Raw genomic sequence first — 14,555 nt, forward strand, 5'->3', positions numbered from 1 at the left:
CAATACCCGAACCCGCGTGAGTATTGTAGTCTGTGCTCGGGTGGTGGGTTGAAATTTTCAAACTTGCAGGGTGCGGGGCGGGTTGGGGAAAAGGCTGATACCCGCCCCGCCCCGACCCGTGCCCACCCCTAAGAGAGAGAGAGCAATCATTGAAAAGACCTTAATTTAATTAGAGCAGACCCAAACGAAAGAAAGAAGAATCAAACATAAACTATTGAGCGAGATTGCGAAAGACATAAATTATTGAAGAATCAAACAGACCCAAACACTATAATTACCTATCTGGTGAGCGAGAGTGAGAGAGTGGGAAATGAGAATTCAAGTAGAAGATGTCCTATGACTGGTGAGGGAGATTGAGAGAGAGACGTTGAAAAAATATTTTTTTGTAAGGAACGTTGTCCCAATGCAGTCTGAATACAACCTGTTAACTTGTCCCACATTGCAAAGAAAACATCAATCCCCAAACTTGCTTATCTATAAAAGGATGCATATCCTCTCTCTTTGAAACCAAGTGCCTTTATGTATTGACTCAAGCTCTATACTTGACTAGCGAGGCTAAGTAAATGCTCATATGCAAGTTGGCTTCTTAAGTCGTTTAAGAGTACTTGAAGTTAAATTTTTTTTTTTTTTTTTTAAAAAAAAATTAAATATAAGAGCCAGCTCGAGCTCGATTTTTTTGGCTTGCCCTTGAGCTCGGCTCGAGATCGAATTCAAGTAAAATTTAAACGAGCAAAGCCTGAACAAGGGAAGCTCGCTCAAGCTCGGCTCATTTACACCCCTATTGGTATCAAAGCCTTTTAAATGCACCACTATTGTTTTTCGTCGATCCTCTATTCTGTTTTCTTCTTTAAGGGCTATCCAACCATCTTCTAAAACTCCCTCCTCTTCGTCAACCATTGTGGGATCCACAAAGTCAAATTATTCTCTATGATTTGATTGGAAAATTGAAAGAATACCCTACACATAAAAAAAAAAAAAAAAAAAAAAAATTAAAAAAAATTAAAAAAAAAAAAAAAAAACAGAGTGAAGCACCCATATCTTTTGTCACCTCCACTACAATATATTCATTTTTTTTTCTCGTACAAGCAAGGAAGAGTAACTCATCTCTCTCTCTCTCTCTCTCTCTCTCACACACACACATATATATAAAAGATTCTCAATTTTCATATTTCTTTTAATTTCCTCTAGTGTGATTTCTCCATAATGAGTAGTATAGCATCTTGTTACAATAAACATGCCATTAAGGTACCCAATTCGAATTGTTAAGGCCCTTCAAATTAGCTTAACAACTCTTCAAAGCCCCTTCTAGTTTTTCACATTTACATCAAATCTTCCCGAACCAATACTACAACCTACTAATCTCTCTCATAATTTGTTGATGATTATACTTTGAATCATTTTCATTTGAGTAAGCGTTTCTCTTCTCTGTTTCCATTTTTCTTCTTTCTGAGCCATTTTTATTTCAAATCCATTTGACCGAGTCTCCCTTTAAACCTTTATTGCCTTTGAAGCATATGGAACTTACACTCCCAAGTGTGTGTTTGTTTCTTTTTGCTCTTTATTTATGAAATTTGATTGCTTTAGATCTGGGGCAATTTACAAAAAAAGCGGGTTTAGATTAGAGCATTATCACGCTTGGATATTAATATCTTCTCTCTTTGAGTTGCTTGGACTCATCCCCTCTGAGTAGCATCAAGCTAATTTTTTTTGTACCAATCTGGTCCTCTATGGCCGCCATTATGTGTCGGGATTCTTTGGGGTGCTCACTCTATGTGGAGTCTCAACCCGAGCACTTGCCTTCCCAATATGGGTGAAGCTTTTGTTGTTCACCTCGCTGTTGAATCAGGCTCCGTTCTCAAGCTGGAAAATATAATTTTTAGGGCGACTCCTTCACAACCATTCTAGCTCCACCATTGCCAACATTTCCTGAACTTAAATTTCTACATTCCATCTGTTGGAATGATGTTCTACCTTCTTGTAATAATGAATGATAAGTTTTGCACCCTTCATCCTTTTGCTAAATGTGGCTTTGTCGATTCCTCAAGTCTCCAACATTGTATTTTTCTATCCTCCTTTATGTTCAGACCCTACAAGCACAACAAATTGATGTCGCACTTTCTCCATTACAAAGTTTGTTTCTTTCAAACCTTGTAAGTACTTTTCCCTTGAAAATTATTGAAATTCATAGACCTTTGCTCTCTTTCTTTAGGTCTATCGAAACATAAGACTTTGTAAGCAAGTCCCTCTCATAATTGATTAATTTATCCATCTTATTCACTATCTATTATTAAATGATATTGACAATCCCCCACAAGTATTCCAATTATGAACAGATGTGAAAAACATTTGGTCTCTCTTGCCCTCCAAAGGCTAACCTAATGCGAGTGCATTTCACTAGACTCCAAACATCTGTTGGATTCTAGCACCGCCATATCGCCACCAATGGATTGTTGTCCCGTTTTGCAGCCTACATCAGGAATCAAGATGATTGTTTTCCTATTATTTGGAGGTGTATTAAATATTAGCTTCTAATTTATTTTTCTTTTCTTTTTTTTTCTTTTTTTGAGAAAAGTGTTGATTTTTTATTAAAACTTTCAAGCAATTAAAGCAGAGTGCTCTAGTGCTAACAAATCACAAATACAAGTGGGTGGTAAATCCCGCCAAATAGCAGAGATACAGTTCTTCGCAGCATGTTTGGCAAGATTGTGGGCTACTCTATTTCCTTCTCGCCTTACAAAGGACAACTTCCAATAAACCAGGGAGTTAAGCTCCAATTTGATATCCGCAATGACATGCCCCATCCGACTATAATCCACTGCTCACGGCAAAATCTGATCACCAATAAGACTGCTTGTGCTTCTGCCGTAGTAGGAGCAAGACAACCCGTCCACACTTCACATTTTGCCCCTAGGAAATTGCCATACGAATCATGGAACACCACGACCAGACCCATCCGACCAGTATCCCGCTCAACAGTCGCATCACAATTTCCTTTACACCATGCTATCTCCGGAGGCGTCCAGCTAGGCTCAACATGAACTTCACCTAGAGAGACCAACTACTCTCCCCGCTGCTGAGCCAAAGTGTACTCATGGATAGTACTGAGGGTCCGCTGTAGAATAATTCATGGATGAGTAAGTGGCCCCCCTAAAAACAACTTCGTTTCGCCGCAACCATAACCTACGGACCAGACCCGAGAATTGCACCAGCTCCTCCGTGTCACATTTGGGGAACAAACCATCAACGACCTGCATAAAGTTCGGGACAAGGAAGAAGCTTTTTTGGAATTTTTTTGAACCTATACTCCACACATCCATGGCTGATGGGCACTGCCATAGGACATGAAAGCCAGACTCCACTTCTAACCCGCACAGTGGGCACATCGGATCCCTGAGAATTTTTCTCTTACATAAATTCTCCCGGGTCGGAAGAATATCATTGCATGCCCACCATAGAAAATTCCTTTCAACACTAGGAACCGGCAAGGACCAAAGTTGCTTCCAGATTGTGCTACCCACCCCACGCAAAGAGCAACTAGCAGCATCAAGAGACAAAACTTTCTTTTGCATATGGTAGGCACTTTTAACAGAGAAAACTCCATTTTTGGTGCCCCTCCATATGAGTGTATCCTCCTGATTTGTGCAACTTATAGGTACTGCATGGATCATGCTTATTTCCTGTTTGGAAAAAATTCTCTCCAAGAGAGGAGTCTTCCACCATCTCGAATTTTCATCTCTAAGTTGACAAACTGTTGCTTTCGGGTCCAGCACTGCAGGAGAGGATATAACTTGGAAGGTAGATGGATTTGGAAGCCACCTATCCTTCCAAATTCGAATTTTGCGACCATTACCCACCTGCCAAACTAATCCCTCTTTTAGTAGGTCACAAGAGCTGAAAATGCTCCTCCAAGCAAAAGATGGACGCCAACCCATATTCGCCTCCAAAATTGTACTCCCCTAGTAATACTTGGCTCCCATGATTTGTGCCACCAAACTGTCCGGCTGAGACCATAACCTCCAAGCTTGTTTAACCAACAAGGCCTTGTTGAAACTAGTAAAATCACGAAAACCCATCCCACCCGATTCTTTTAGGAGACCCAGCCGCCCCCAACTCATCCAATGTACACGGGATTTATTCTCTTGATTACCCCACCAAAATTTTTGCATATGTGAATTTATCTCCAAACATAAAGCATGCGGGAGACGAAAAACACTCATACAATAAGCTGGTATATCTTGTATCACAGCCTTGAGGAGAATCTCTTTACCGGCCTGAGATAAGAATTTTATCTTCAAGTCCTGAAGTTTTTTCCACACCCGATTAATAATACCCTTAAAAGCTGCTATTCGGGACTTTCCTACCAAGGCGGGTAATCCCAAATACGTATCATACCGTTGAGATGAAGGTATCCCAACTATTTCCGAAATTTCTCTTCTCGCCTCCAATGGTGTATTACCACTGAAGAATATTGATGTTTTATTATTATTGAGGCGTTGTCCAGAAGCTGCTTCATAAAGTCTCAACACATTGGTAAGATTATTTCATTGAGCAATGCTGGATTTACAAAACAACAAGCTGTCGTCCGCAAAAAATAAGTGACTAATCTGAGGGCCCCCCCGCGATGTAGGAACACCCGTCAAAGCCCAGTCTCCATTTGCCTTCTGCACCATGGCACTCAACGCCTCAGCACATAGAATAAATAAATATGGTGAAATGGGATCACCTTGCCTCAACCCCCTCTCCAGCTTGATCTGTCTGCATGGTTTTCATTCATCAATATCGCATATTGCACCGATGTGACGCACATCATGATAAGTTGGACCCATCTCGAAGCAAAACCCAATCGATGTAAAACCACCTCTAAAAACCTCCATTCCACCCGATCGTAAGCCTTGCTCATATCCAGTTTGACAACCATAAACCCCATTTTCCCCTTCATCCGTGTGTGCTTCTAATTTCTTATTGATTTATCATCTTCATTCCAAACTCAAAGTTTGTCATTTACAATTGAGTTTGAGTGGGCATGTTAAAGATACAACTTACACCATAATGACAAGAATTTCAATGAAGACATTGAAGATCCATTTATAGTTCAAGATAATAATAATTATAGTGGCGGAGCTAGATAATTATTATCATAAGAGCCGAACTAAAAATATGATAAACACAATTTAAAATAAAAATTGAGTGATTTGTCACACAATATATGTATCACAAAAGGACATCTATAAAAGTTTATAAATATGTCTTAAAATTGATATATTAGAAATGTAACATGTCGACACTAAAACAAAAAAACACAAATACCAAAAGTGTCTAAAATTGAAGTTTACGGTCTCTTCGATAAGCAAAATCATCTAGTATCAAATATAAATTGAAGCTCTTTGCAATTTTTCTTTCAATATAGAGAGCAAAACTATTTGCAATAAAATTATTATCCATTTTGTTGTGAAGTCTTATTTTAACAATTTTCATAGCTGAAAATGTCCATTCAGTAGTCAATATAGACACTAGAAGAGTCAAAATAAAATGAATCAATATATAAATAAGACAATATGTATGTCTTTGCCAATCATTGACATAATTCTGTAATGGAAGACAAATTTTATAATGTCAAATAATTACGCACATCAAATTCAAAATACCTCAACTAATATCTCAAATTAATTTTCTCATGTTCATAAAAATCAATAGGATAATATCTCCGTAAGACTACATATATCATTAATTTTAAAAGATTTATAAGCATAATTTGAATTCAAAGCTAAGATAAGTGTCAAAAGTTTCATCGCGTTTTCACCAAACCTACTATTGGGCTATTGCGGTTGAAAGAATATATAGTAACATTGAATATGCCAAAGTGATAATGATGCTCAAGCAGCTCAATTGTAATGTAATTCCATTCATTACGACCTCTATCTTCAATATAAAGAACACTAAAATCTAAATGTCAATTTCAAATTTTTTGGAGAAAGGCACAGCATTCTAAAGCAAATTATCACAATCATCACCTCTCAACTTTTAGATAAGTTCTTTTGCAATAAAAACTGAATGAATAACATTTAAAATGTGAAATTTTTGTTGCAAAGCTTGTCAAAGTTTGATCAGTCACCATTTGGTCAAATCGGGTTTCCTTGTTTTTAATATATATTTTATATTTGATTTTGATTTTGATTTTTTTCATTTTTTATCATATGTCACACTCTGATTTGTGTTGAGATATTACATTAACGTATTATGTCAACTTTTCTAATGGTGGGGCCAATTTATTTTTTTTTATTTTTTTTTATTTTTTGCTTACTCTAGGGAGTGATTAATCACTTTTTAAGACCTAGTGAACTATTTATCAAAAAAATAAAGACCTAGTGAAGTCACTCACGCCGGCGTCTCCATTATCACTACTCGTGAACTATTTGTTAAAACATCAAACTACATAGGCCAAAAATATATTTATCTCTTAATTTTACATCAGAGTCGTCCTAGGTCCTTTTAGAAGAATATATATATATATATATATATATATATATATATATATATAGTCACATATTTTATATCATATAGTATATATAATATAAAACATATAAGAATATATTTTATAATGCATAAGTTTAAGATATCCATATACAGAGAGAGAAGGGGGGGAGGAGAGAGAAAGGAATTTTTAACAAACTAAACAAATTGAGTTGAATTTATGCGAGTTGATTCATGAGCTTGAATTTTTTATAATTACTTTGAAAAAAAAATTGTAAAAAAGTTTTATTATTTTAAAAAACTTTATAGGAGTATTTTTGTCTTATTAACAAAAAAAAATTATAAATGGGGGATGAGGATGCTTATTGCTTTTAAAAAAATTGACAAAAAAAATTATAAATTTAAAAATTTGAAAAGAGAAAAAAGGAAAAAAGGGAGTGGAAATTTAAAATAATTTCGTTTTCATTCAAGAAAAGAAATATATTATTTTTAAAAAAAATTTATAGGAATACTTTTGTCTTATTAACAAAAAAATTAGGGGAAACTTCACTAAAGCCCCCTGAACTTTCGGCCGTTTTTGCAGACCCCCCCTGAACTTCAAAAACTCTCATTTTGGACCCTTAAACTTCTATTTTCTCTCACTTTGGACCCTTTTAACATTAAACTACGTCGTTTTGAATGTTTTATACCCATTTTACCCTTCCCCAAAACTACGTCGTTTTGTGTCCTAAAATTACAACACTTACCCAGCCCAAAACGATGTCGTTTTATGCATTAATTTTTTTTATTTTTTATTTTTTAAAAAAGAAAAGCAAAATAAATAAATTTAAAAAAAAAAAAAGAAAAAAAGAAAAAGAAATCGGGGGTGGCTGAAGCCACCCCTTGGCCAAAATGGGGTGGCCGGACCACCCCATTTTTGGCCAAGGGGGTGGCTGGAGCCACCCCCTGGCCGATCTGGGGGTGGTTCGACCACCCCCATGGCCAAGGGGGTGGTTCGGCCACCCCCGTGGCCCAAAAAAAAAAAAAAAAAAAAGGGGATCGGGGTGCTTTGGGGGTGGCCGGACCACCCCCAAGGGGCTGGGGTGGTTTCGGCCACCCCATACCGGTCGTATGGGGTGGCCGAAACCACCCCCAGCCCCTTGGGGGTGGTCCGCACGATCCCCCCCCACCCGCGTTCCATGGGGGTGGTCCGGCCACCCCCAGACCAGCCAGGGGTGGCTGAGCGACCCCCTTGGCCAAAAATGGGGTAGTCCGGCCACCCCATTTTGGCCAAGGGGGTGGCTGAAGCCACCCCCGATTTCTTTTTCTTTTTTTTTTTTTTTTTAAATTTATTTTATTTATTATTATTTTTTTAATATTAATGACCAAAACGACGTCGTTTTGCGTTGGGTGGTGATGTAGTTCTGAAGCTCAAAACGGTGTAGTTTTGGAGTAAAAACGGCGTAGTTTTAGTCGAGGGTAAAATGGGTATAAAAAGTTAAAAGGGTCCAAAATGAGAGAAAATCAAAGTTCAGGGGGCCTAAGTGAGAGTTTTTGAAGTTCAGGGGGGGTCTGCAAAATCGGCCGGAAGTTCAGGGGGCCTTAGTGAAGTTTTCCCAAAAAATTATGATCATTTTTGTCTTTTTGCTGGCCTCTTAAGAGGATATTGTCAATTTTTTAGTAGTTTGAGGAGACATTTATGAGTAATGCTAAAAGTTACTTTATAAATTATGTGGCTTCTAAAATCACCATTAGGCTTGTGATTGATCATTATTGAATTTTGATTGGTAATTTTAAAAACTACGTTATTTTTAGAGTGACTTCTAGAATTACTCGAACAATCTTAGCCACAGTCTTAAGGAGATTCAATGGTAGAAGTTAAAAAAGCCGTTGAAACAGAATAATTAGCCACAATCTTAATTTCCTATTTTTGGCAAAGGGGCAAATATAAGCCACACGTAATAATTAATTGCTTATAAATGATGATTAAGAATCCATAGCATCCATCCTCACATTCGCATATACAGATCGCACAGGGAGAGGGAGAGAGAGAGAGAGAGATGGCAAAGGGGATCCTTATAGCGTTGATTTTGTGCTTTATAATCTTAGAGGCGGTCCTCGTAGCGGAGGCTGGAACCTTTTCAGAAGTTTACGAACAATGCGTAAGTAACTGCAAGAAAGGTTGCGCGAAGAAGTTCTTTAAGTTTCTATGCAGAGTCGCTTGCCAGAATTCGACCTGCAGGACATCAGGAGCCGGAGGTAATTATATAACTTTATTGCTTTTGTAAGTTCAAAAACTCTTAATTTATTGTATCGAGCTTAAAAAAATTTGTAATCTCATTCATTGGTTAAGATTTTATATTAAGTCGAGTCCTAATGGAGGGATGAGTGATTCTCAAAATACTATTGTATTTTTTTTTTTTTTTTTTAAATTACTTATTTTGTAATTTCATGAAGTTTGAGGGGGTATAATGGTCATTTCACCATTTGACATCTAATTTTGACCACAAACTCTAAGGGGAATGGTGAGATTGCAAATTTTTTTAAAATTCGATACACTAATTATTTTGAACTTGGAGAAATATATTGCGAAAGCTATGAAAGTTCAACAATATTATATTAACAATTTAGGCTTCTTACATCTTTTTTGCAATCTCTTTTTAAAGTTTAAAAATTCTTAATTTAATGTATCGAGCTTTAAAAAATTTGCAATCTCACTCATTTGTTAAGATTTGATATGAAATCCTAACTGAGAGAGGGATGATCAATTCTCAAAATACTCTTGTATTTTTTTTTTAAAAAAAAATAATTATTATTTTGTAATTTCATGAAGTTTGAGGGGTATAATGGTCATTTCACCATTTGACGGTCTAATTTTGACCACAAACTCTAACGGGAATTGTGAGATTGCAAAATTTTTATAATTGGATACACTAATTGAGAGTATTTTGAACTTTTTTTGAGAAAGATTTATCAAAAGCTATGAAAGCTCCACAATATTATTATATTAACACCTTACATCTTTTTAATGCGAAACTCTATCATTTTAGACTCGCACATGTATAAGCAAGATGGATAGTTTTCTTCAATGTGGTTGGTTTTAAGCTAAACTTTATCTAAAGAATGAGAAAATTTGAAGTGACAGTTAAATTATTGATTAAATGATTAACTTTACTTATTTCTATTAATTTAAACTTTTGAAATAAGTAGGGATTTAAAATGATATCGGAGTAGACACCATGAGTTCTAACTCCAACTTAATCAATTCACCCCAATTTCAATTAAATATTTTCATGTGTTTGCTTCTAGGTGGTGGACGTAAGCATGGTTGACTGTAAATCCCCAGCAGAAAGGCGCAGCCCCTCTCCTTCCCTGGATGAGTAATGCAACTACTTGAAGCTGCTCATCATGTCATGGTGTGATCTGTATTATTATTAATATTATTCTGAATTTTATAAATGTATCTTAATAAGCCAATAATAATGGAATGGCGGGGTTCGTTTTCTACCAATTCTCCTGTTTGTAAGAGGTGAACACACACACACACACACACACACACATATATATATATATATATATATATATATATATATATATATATATAATGCAATAAAATGATCATTTTGGGCCCATAAAGTGTTAGATGGCAAGAGATCATAGGCCCCATCTATAATTATTGTGGCCCCACCCACTGATAAGTCTATGACCTCTTATCACCTAAGACTTTTATGGGCAAAAAATGGTTATTTTATTGCACTATAGCATATCTCATGTATATATGGGGGAAATGCAGTTTATCCCACTGAAGTTTCAGGAGTTTTTCAATTTTAACCCCAAAGTTCAAAAATTGGCAATCTATCCTCCTGAAGTTTCAAAAATTGGCAATTTAAACCCTCTGTTTAATTTTTCCCTCAAAATGGACGGAAATCTATGAAATTATATCATTACCCTCAGGCTTTTTAAAAAAAAAAATCCGTCAAATTTAACGGAATGTTTAGATTGCCAATTTTTGAACTTTTGGGTTAAAATTGAAAAACCTCTGAAACTTCAGAGGGGTAAACTGCATCTCAAGCTTTTTTAAAAAAATTTCCGTCCAATTTAACGGAAAAATTAAACAGAAGGTTTAAATTGCCAATTTTTGAAACTTCAGGGGGGTAGATTGCCAATTTTTGAACTTTGGGGTTAAAATTGAAAAACTCCTGAAACTTTAGGGGGTAAACTGCATTTTCCCATATATATATACTCAAAATTGTAACAAGATGATAATATTTAGGGGAAAATTCACTTTAACCCCCTGAAGTTTCAGAAGTTTTTCAATTTGAACCCCAAAGTTTAAAAATTGGCAATGTACCCCATAATGTTTCAAAAAATTTCAATTTAAACCTTAAGTTACTAATTTCCGTTAAATTGGACAAAAAAAAAAAAGAAAGTTTGAAGATAATTATGTAATTTCATAGATTTCCGTCCAATTTGACGGAAATTAATAACAAAATGTTTAAATTGAAAATTTTTGAAACATTAGGGGGGTACATTGCCAATTTTTAAACTTTGGGGTTCAAATTGAAAACTCCTGAAACTCCAAGGGGTAAAGTGGATTTTTCCCTAATATTTATATTTACAATAATTCTGTAAGTATCTATAGAAAAAATACGATCCTTATTTATTTTTCAAATCATCAATGTCACATCTAACAATTGAAAAATTACATGGTTAAGAGTTTGTTTGGAATTGTGTTTGAGAGGCTTAAAAGTACTTTTAACACTCAAAAAGTCCGTTTGAAGAAAGTATTCGTTTGGTAAAAAAAATTTAAAACACTTTTAATGGTTCAAAAAACACTTTTGGCAAAAGCTAAAATGAAACTTTTGCTCAAAAAGTTTTTTGACTTAAAAACTCTATTTCTCAAATCCAGTCCCAAACATGTTCTAAAAGACAAATTAATATATTTTAGGTTTTTAATTTTAACACCGTACTCCAAATTAAAATAAAAAACTTCACTTATCATTCATGATCTTCCATCACTTTTATAATCATGCCCTTAAACTTTAAAAAGTATGTAATCAAAAGTTTGCAATGTCAACCTTCTCATCAAAATTCAGCATTAAATCAAACAAAACGATTGATGAATGAAATTTTCAAAATCTCCGAACACCCTAAGATGTTTATAAAATTACAAAAATATCTTGAATTTAGATGGGATATTTTGAAAAATTCACTTTCTCCATTAGGATTTAACTTATAGACTCAAAATGCTCATATATATATATATATTAAAAAAAATACTTATATATACATTTTTTAAAATCAATTTTTTACCCTCTTAATTTTTATTTTTTAATTCCGTCCCCACGTCTAAATTTTGTAAGTTCGCTCCTGCACACACACACATCCAAACATATAATATGAACTTACTCTATCAATAATAAGAATGTATTATTATTTAAAAAAGCTCTTGTATCCTTCAAATGTAAATTCTTGGTAAAAAAACTAAGTCCTTTCATGTCGTAGGAGATTGAGGGTTCGTTTAGATTTGCGATTTCAAAATATGCAATTTGAAAACGTGATTTTTAAATATGCAACTAACTATCGTAATGCAAAACACACCATGAGCTTATTTGGGATTGTATTAAGGAGCTTAAAAAGTAATTTTAGTACTTAAAAAGATGTATCAAATAAAAAGCTAATTTGTTTGGTAAACAATTTCAAAAGCATTTATTTACTTTTTCACTCTAAAAGTAAATGCAACCGGTGCTAGGGTTTCGATAAGAAGAATTGCATGTGAGACATTTAAGGATGGACATTAACCGCTTACTATATGCCTACCAACTGCCATCGAACTGTCATTGACCGACAATTGACTTCTGGCGGTCGGTATAGGTGGAATAAAAATACTACTTCGAGCTCGGTTCAGTTAGGTAGGAGGTAGAATTTTTTTGTTTTTTGTCGGTTAATCCATTTTTTAAGTGAATTTTGAATTTATGTGCTAGGTTTTCTTATTGCCTTGTTTTGCTGATTTGTGATTATCTTTTTGGTCAATGTTCTATGGATTTACTTTTTTCTTTTTATTTATAAAAGTATATACTTTGCTAATTATGGAGTTACAAGAAAGTTGATAAATCTTAACATAAAAACTTATAAACTGGCATAACCGACCGTTATTAATCGAAGAAAGTCAAAACTGTTCATTGTTGGTATAAAGTCGATTAAATAATAGATTGAATTGACTTTCACAATTCTGTAGGCAAAAATGTTCCTACCGATATCGACTAAACCAATATCCACTTGTAGATACATTTAAAATGACATTTAAGGATCCAGCTTTAATTCCACTTTCTCTCTCTTTCTTACAACGCACTTGAAACTAAATCTAAACCTTTTTTTTTTAAATAAAAAAAAAAGAAAAAAAAACCCAGCATTGCTGAAAAACAACCAGCACTAGGCTGTCCTTTTGTGATTTACGCCTTATTCAAGCTAAAAAGTCCAGGCTGCTTCAGTCCCACATGGAAAACAATGAAGGAGAGGCGAAGCGGTGCGGCTATAAAAAAGGAGCGAGGAGCGCCATTCAACCATACTTACCTGGACGGGGTCAATGGGTAATCAAGAAGGCCCATGGCCTAGGCTAGTGACCTCCATTGCACTCTGGAGGGGTGCTCGCTTAAGATCTGCCCAAGAGGCAGAATCTACGTCATAATTTGTGCTAGTGGGGGCCTGCGTTCGCGCGGCCCCTATTAATTCTAATCCCCAAGTGTTTTTACTCACCAATATTACTTTTTTTGATCGTTCAGAGTCATGTCTTCGATTGTATAACAAAGATTATTATTATTGGAGAGAATAAAAAAAATAGATAAATAATATTTAAAATGTGAGGGGGCTTCGAAGGTAAGAGGGTATGCTTAAATAAGCATCTTTATTTGTAGAATTAGAAAAATGATGAAAAATTATTTCTTAAATTATCATTTTTATTTGTAGAGTAAAAATTATTTCTAGGTTGTAGCGAACCATTGTGTGTGAAAGGTATGAGAGAGGGAGGAGATAGAGAGAGAGACGTGAGTCCAACAATACTATATATATATATTGTTTTTTGAAAGAACAATACTATATTTAACCATTCACACTTTTGACATATTTTCAATGTGAGTTTCTATTATTTTACACTCACACATATATAATTAACAATCTTTTGACATCTTTCCATTTATGTGTGAGTTCATTACTACATTGTTACACACTCCTCAAACAGAAGCATTTAATCAATCTTATGGGCACTCTCCAAGGAGACTTGTGGGCTATACGAGTTTTTGCCCGCACCTCGCATCTTTGTCCCTACATTATAGACTCTCATTGTGCCTTGTGCCATGAACCATTTTGCTCTTTCTTTAGGGACCCTCGTTCAATGCTCATTGCACATTTTCTTATTCCATGAACCTTTACCCTTCACTCCAAGGACGCTCATATGAGCTTGCACCTTACACCTATTTGATCATACTTTTAGGGACTTTTGTCTATGCATTGGCCACTCTACCATACCGTACACCACCATTGACTCTGATACTACTTGTTAGTTTCAGTTGAGTTCTGACAAAACTCGGTTAGGACACCTTTAAAGCCTGGTCGAGACATTTTCGTAATATATATATATGTTTTACAAAAAATTATTTTCACAAAAAAATATTTTGACATGTATCAAAACAAAGGGAGACTAAATCTATACACCTTTAAAAATACCAAAGGCACGTATGCTGTAGTACATTGCTGAAAAACAACCAGACAAGGCAGTAAAGGCTGTAAAGCCTCCTTGGTAACCTAATTATTTGTCCTTATGTGATTTACTCCTTATTCAAGCTAAAAAGTCCGAGGCTGCTTCAGTCCCACATGGAAAACAATGAAGGAGAGGCGAAGCGGCGCGGCTATAAAAAAGGAGCGAGGAGCACCATTCAAACATACTTACCTGGACGGGGTCAATGGGTAATCCAGAAGGCCCATGGCCTAGGCTAGTGACCTCCATTGCACTCTGGAGGGGTGCTTGCCTAAGATCTGCCCAAGCGGCAGAGTCTACGTCATAATTTGTGCTAGTGGGGGCCTGCGTTCGCGCGGCCCCCGTCATTTCT

General features: G+C 35.5%; 1 long non-coding RNA gene and 2 other non-coding genes across 3 annotated transcripts; all 3 read left to right on the top strand.

The window, feature by feature from the left end:
• Window positions 1-8,490: 8,490 nt before the first annotated feature.
• LOC132168425 (uncharacterized) lies at window positions 8,491-9,957 on the top strand. The gene is made up of 2 exons (XR_009438870.2): window positions 8,491-8,709; window positions 9,760-9,957. It is a non-coding gene; the product is annotated as an uncharacterized LOC132168425 (long non-coding RNA).
• A 3,058-nt stretch (window positions 9,958-13,015) lies between these two features.
• On the top strand, window positions 13,016-13,176 carry LOC132173139 (U1 spliceosomal RNA). The gene has a single exon (XR_009439239.2). It is a non-coding gene; the product is annotated as a U1 spliceosomal RNA (small nuclear RNA).
• Window positions 13,177-14,387: 1,211 nt separating this feature from the next.
• LOC132173138 (U1 spliceosomal RNA) lies at window positions 14,388-14,548 on the top strand. Its single transcript, XR_009439238.1, has one exon. It is a non-coding gene; the product is annotated as a U1 spliceosomal RNA (small nuclear RNA).
• Window positions 14,549-14,555: the final 7 nt, after the last annotated feature.

This window comes from Corylus avellana, chromosome 1 (assembly GCF_965113065.1).
Source record: "Corylus avellana chromosome 1, dhCorAvel1.hap1.2, whole genome shotgun sequence".
In the NCBI taxonomy this organism is placed as follows: Eukaryota; Viridiplantae; Streptophyta; class Magnoliopsida; order Fagales; family Betulaceae; genus Corylus; species Corylus avellana.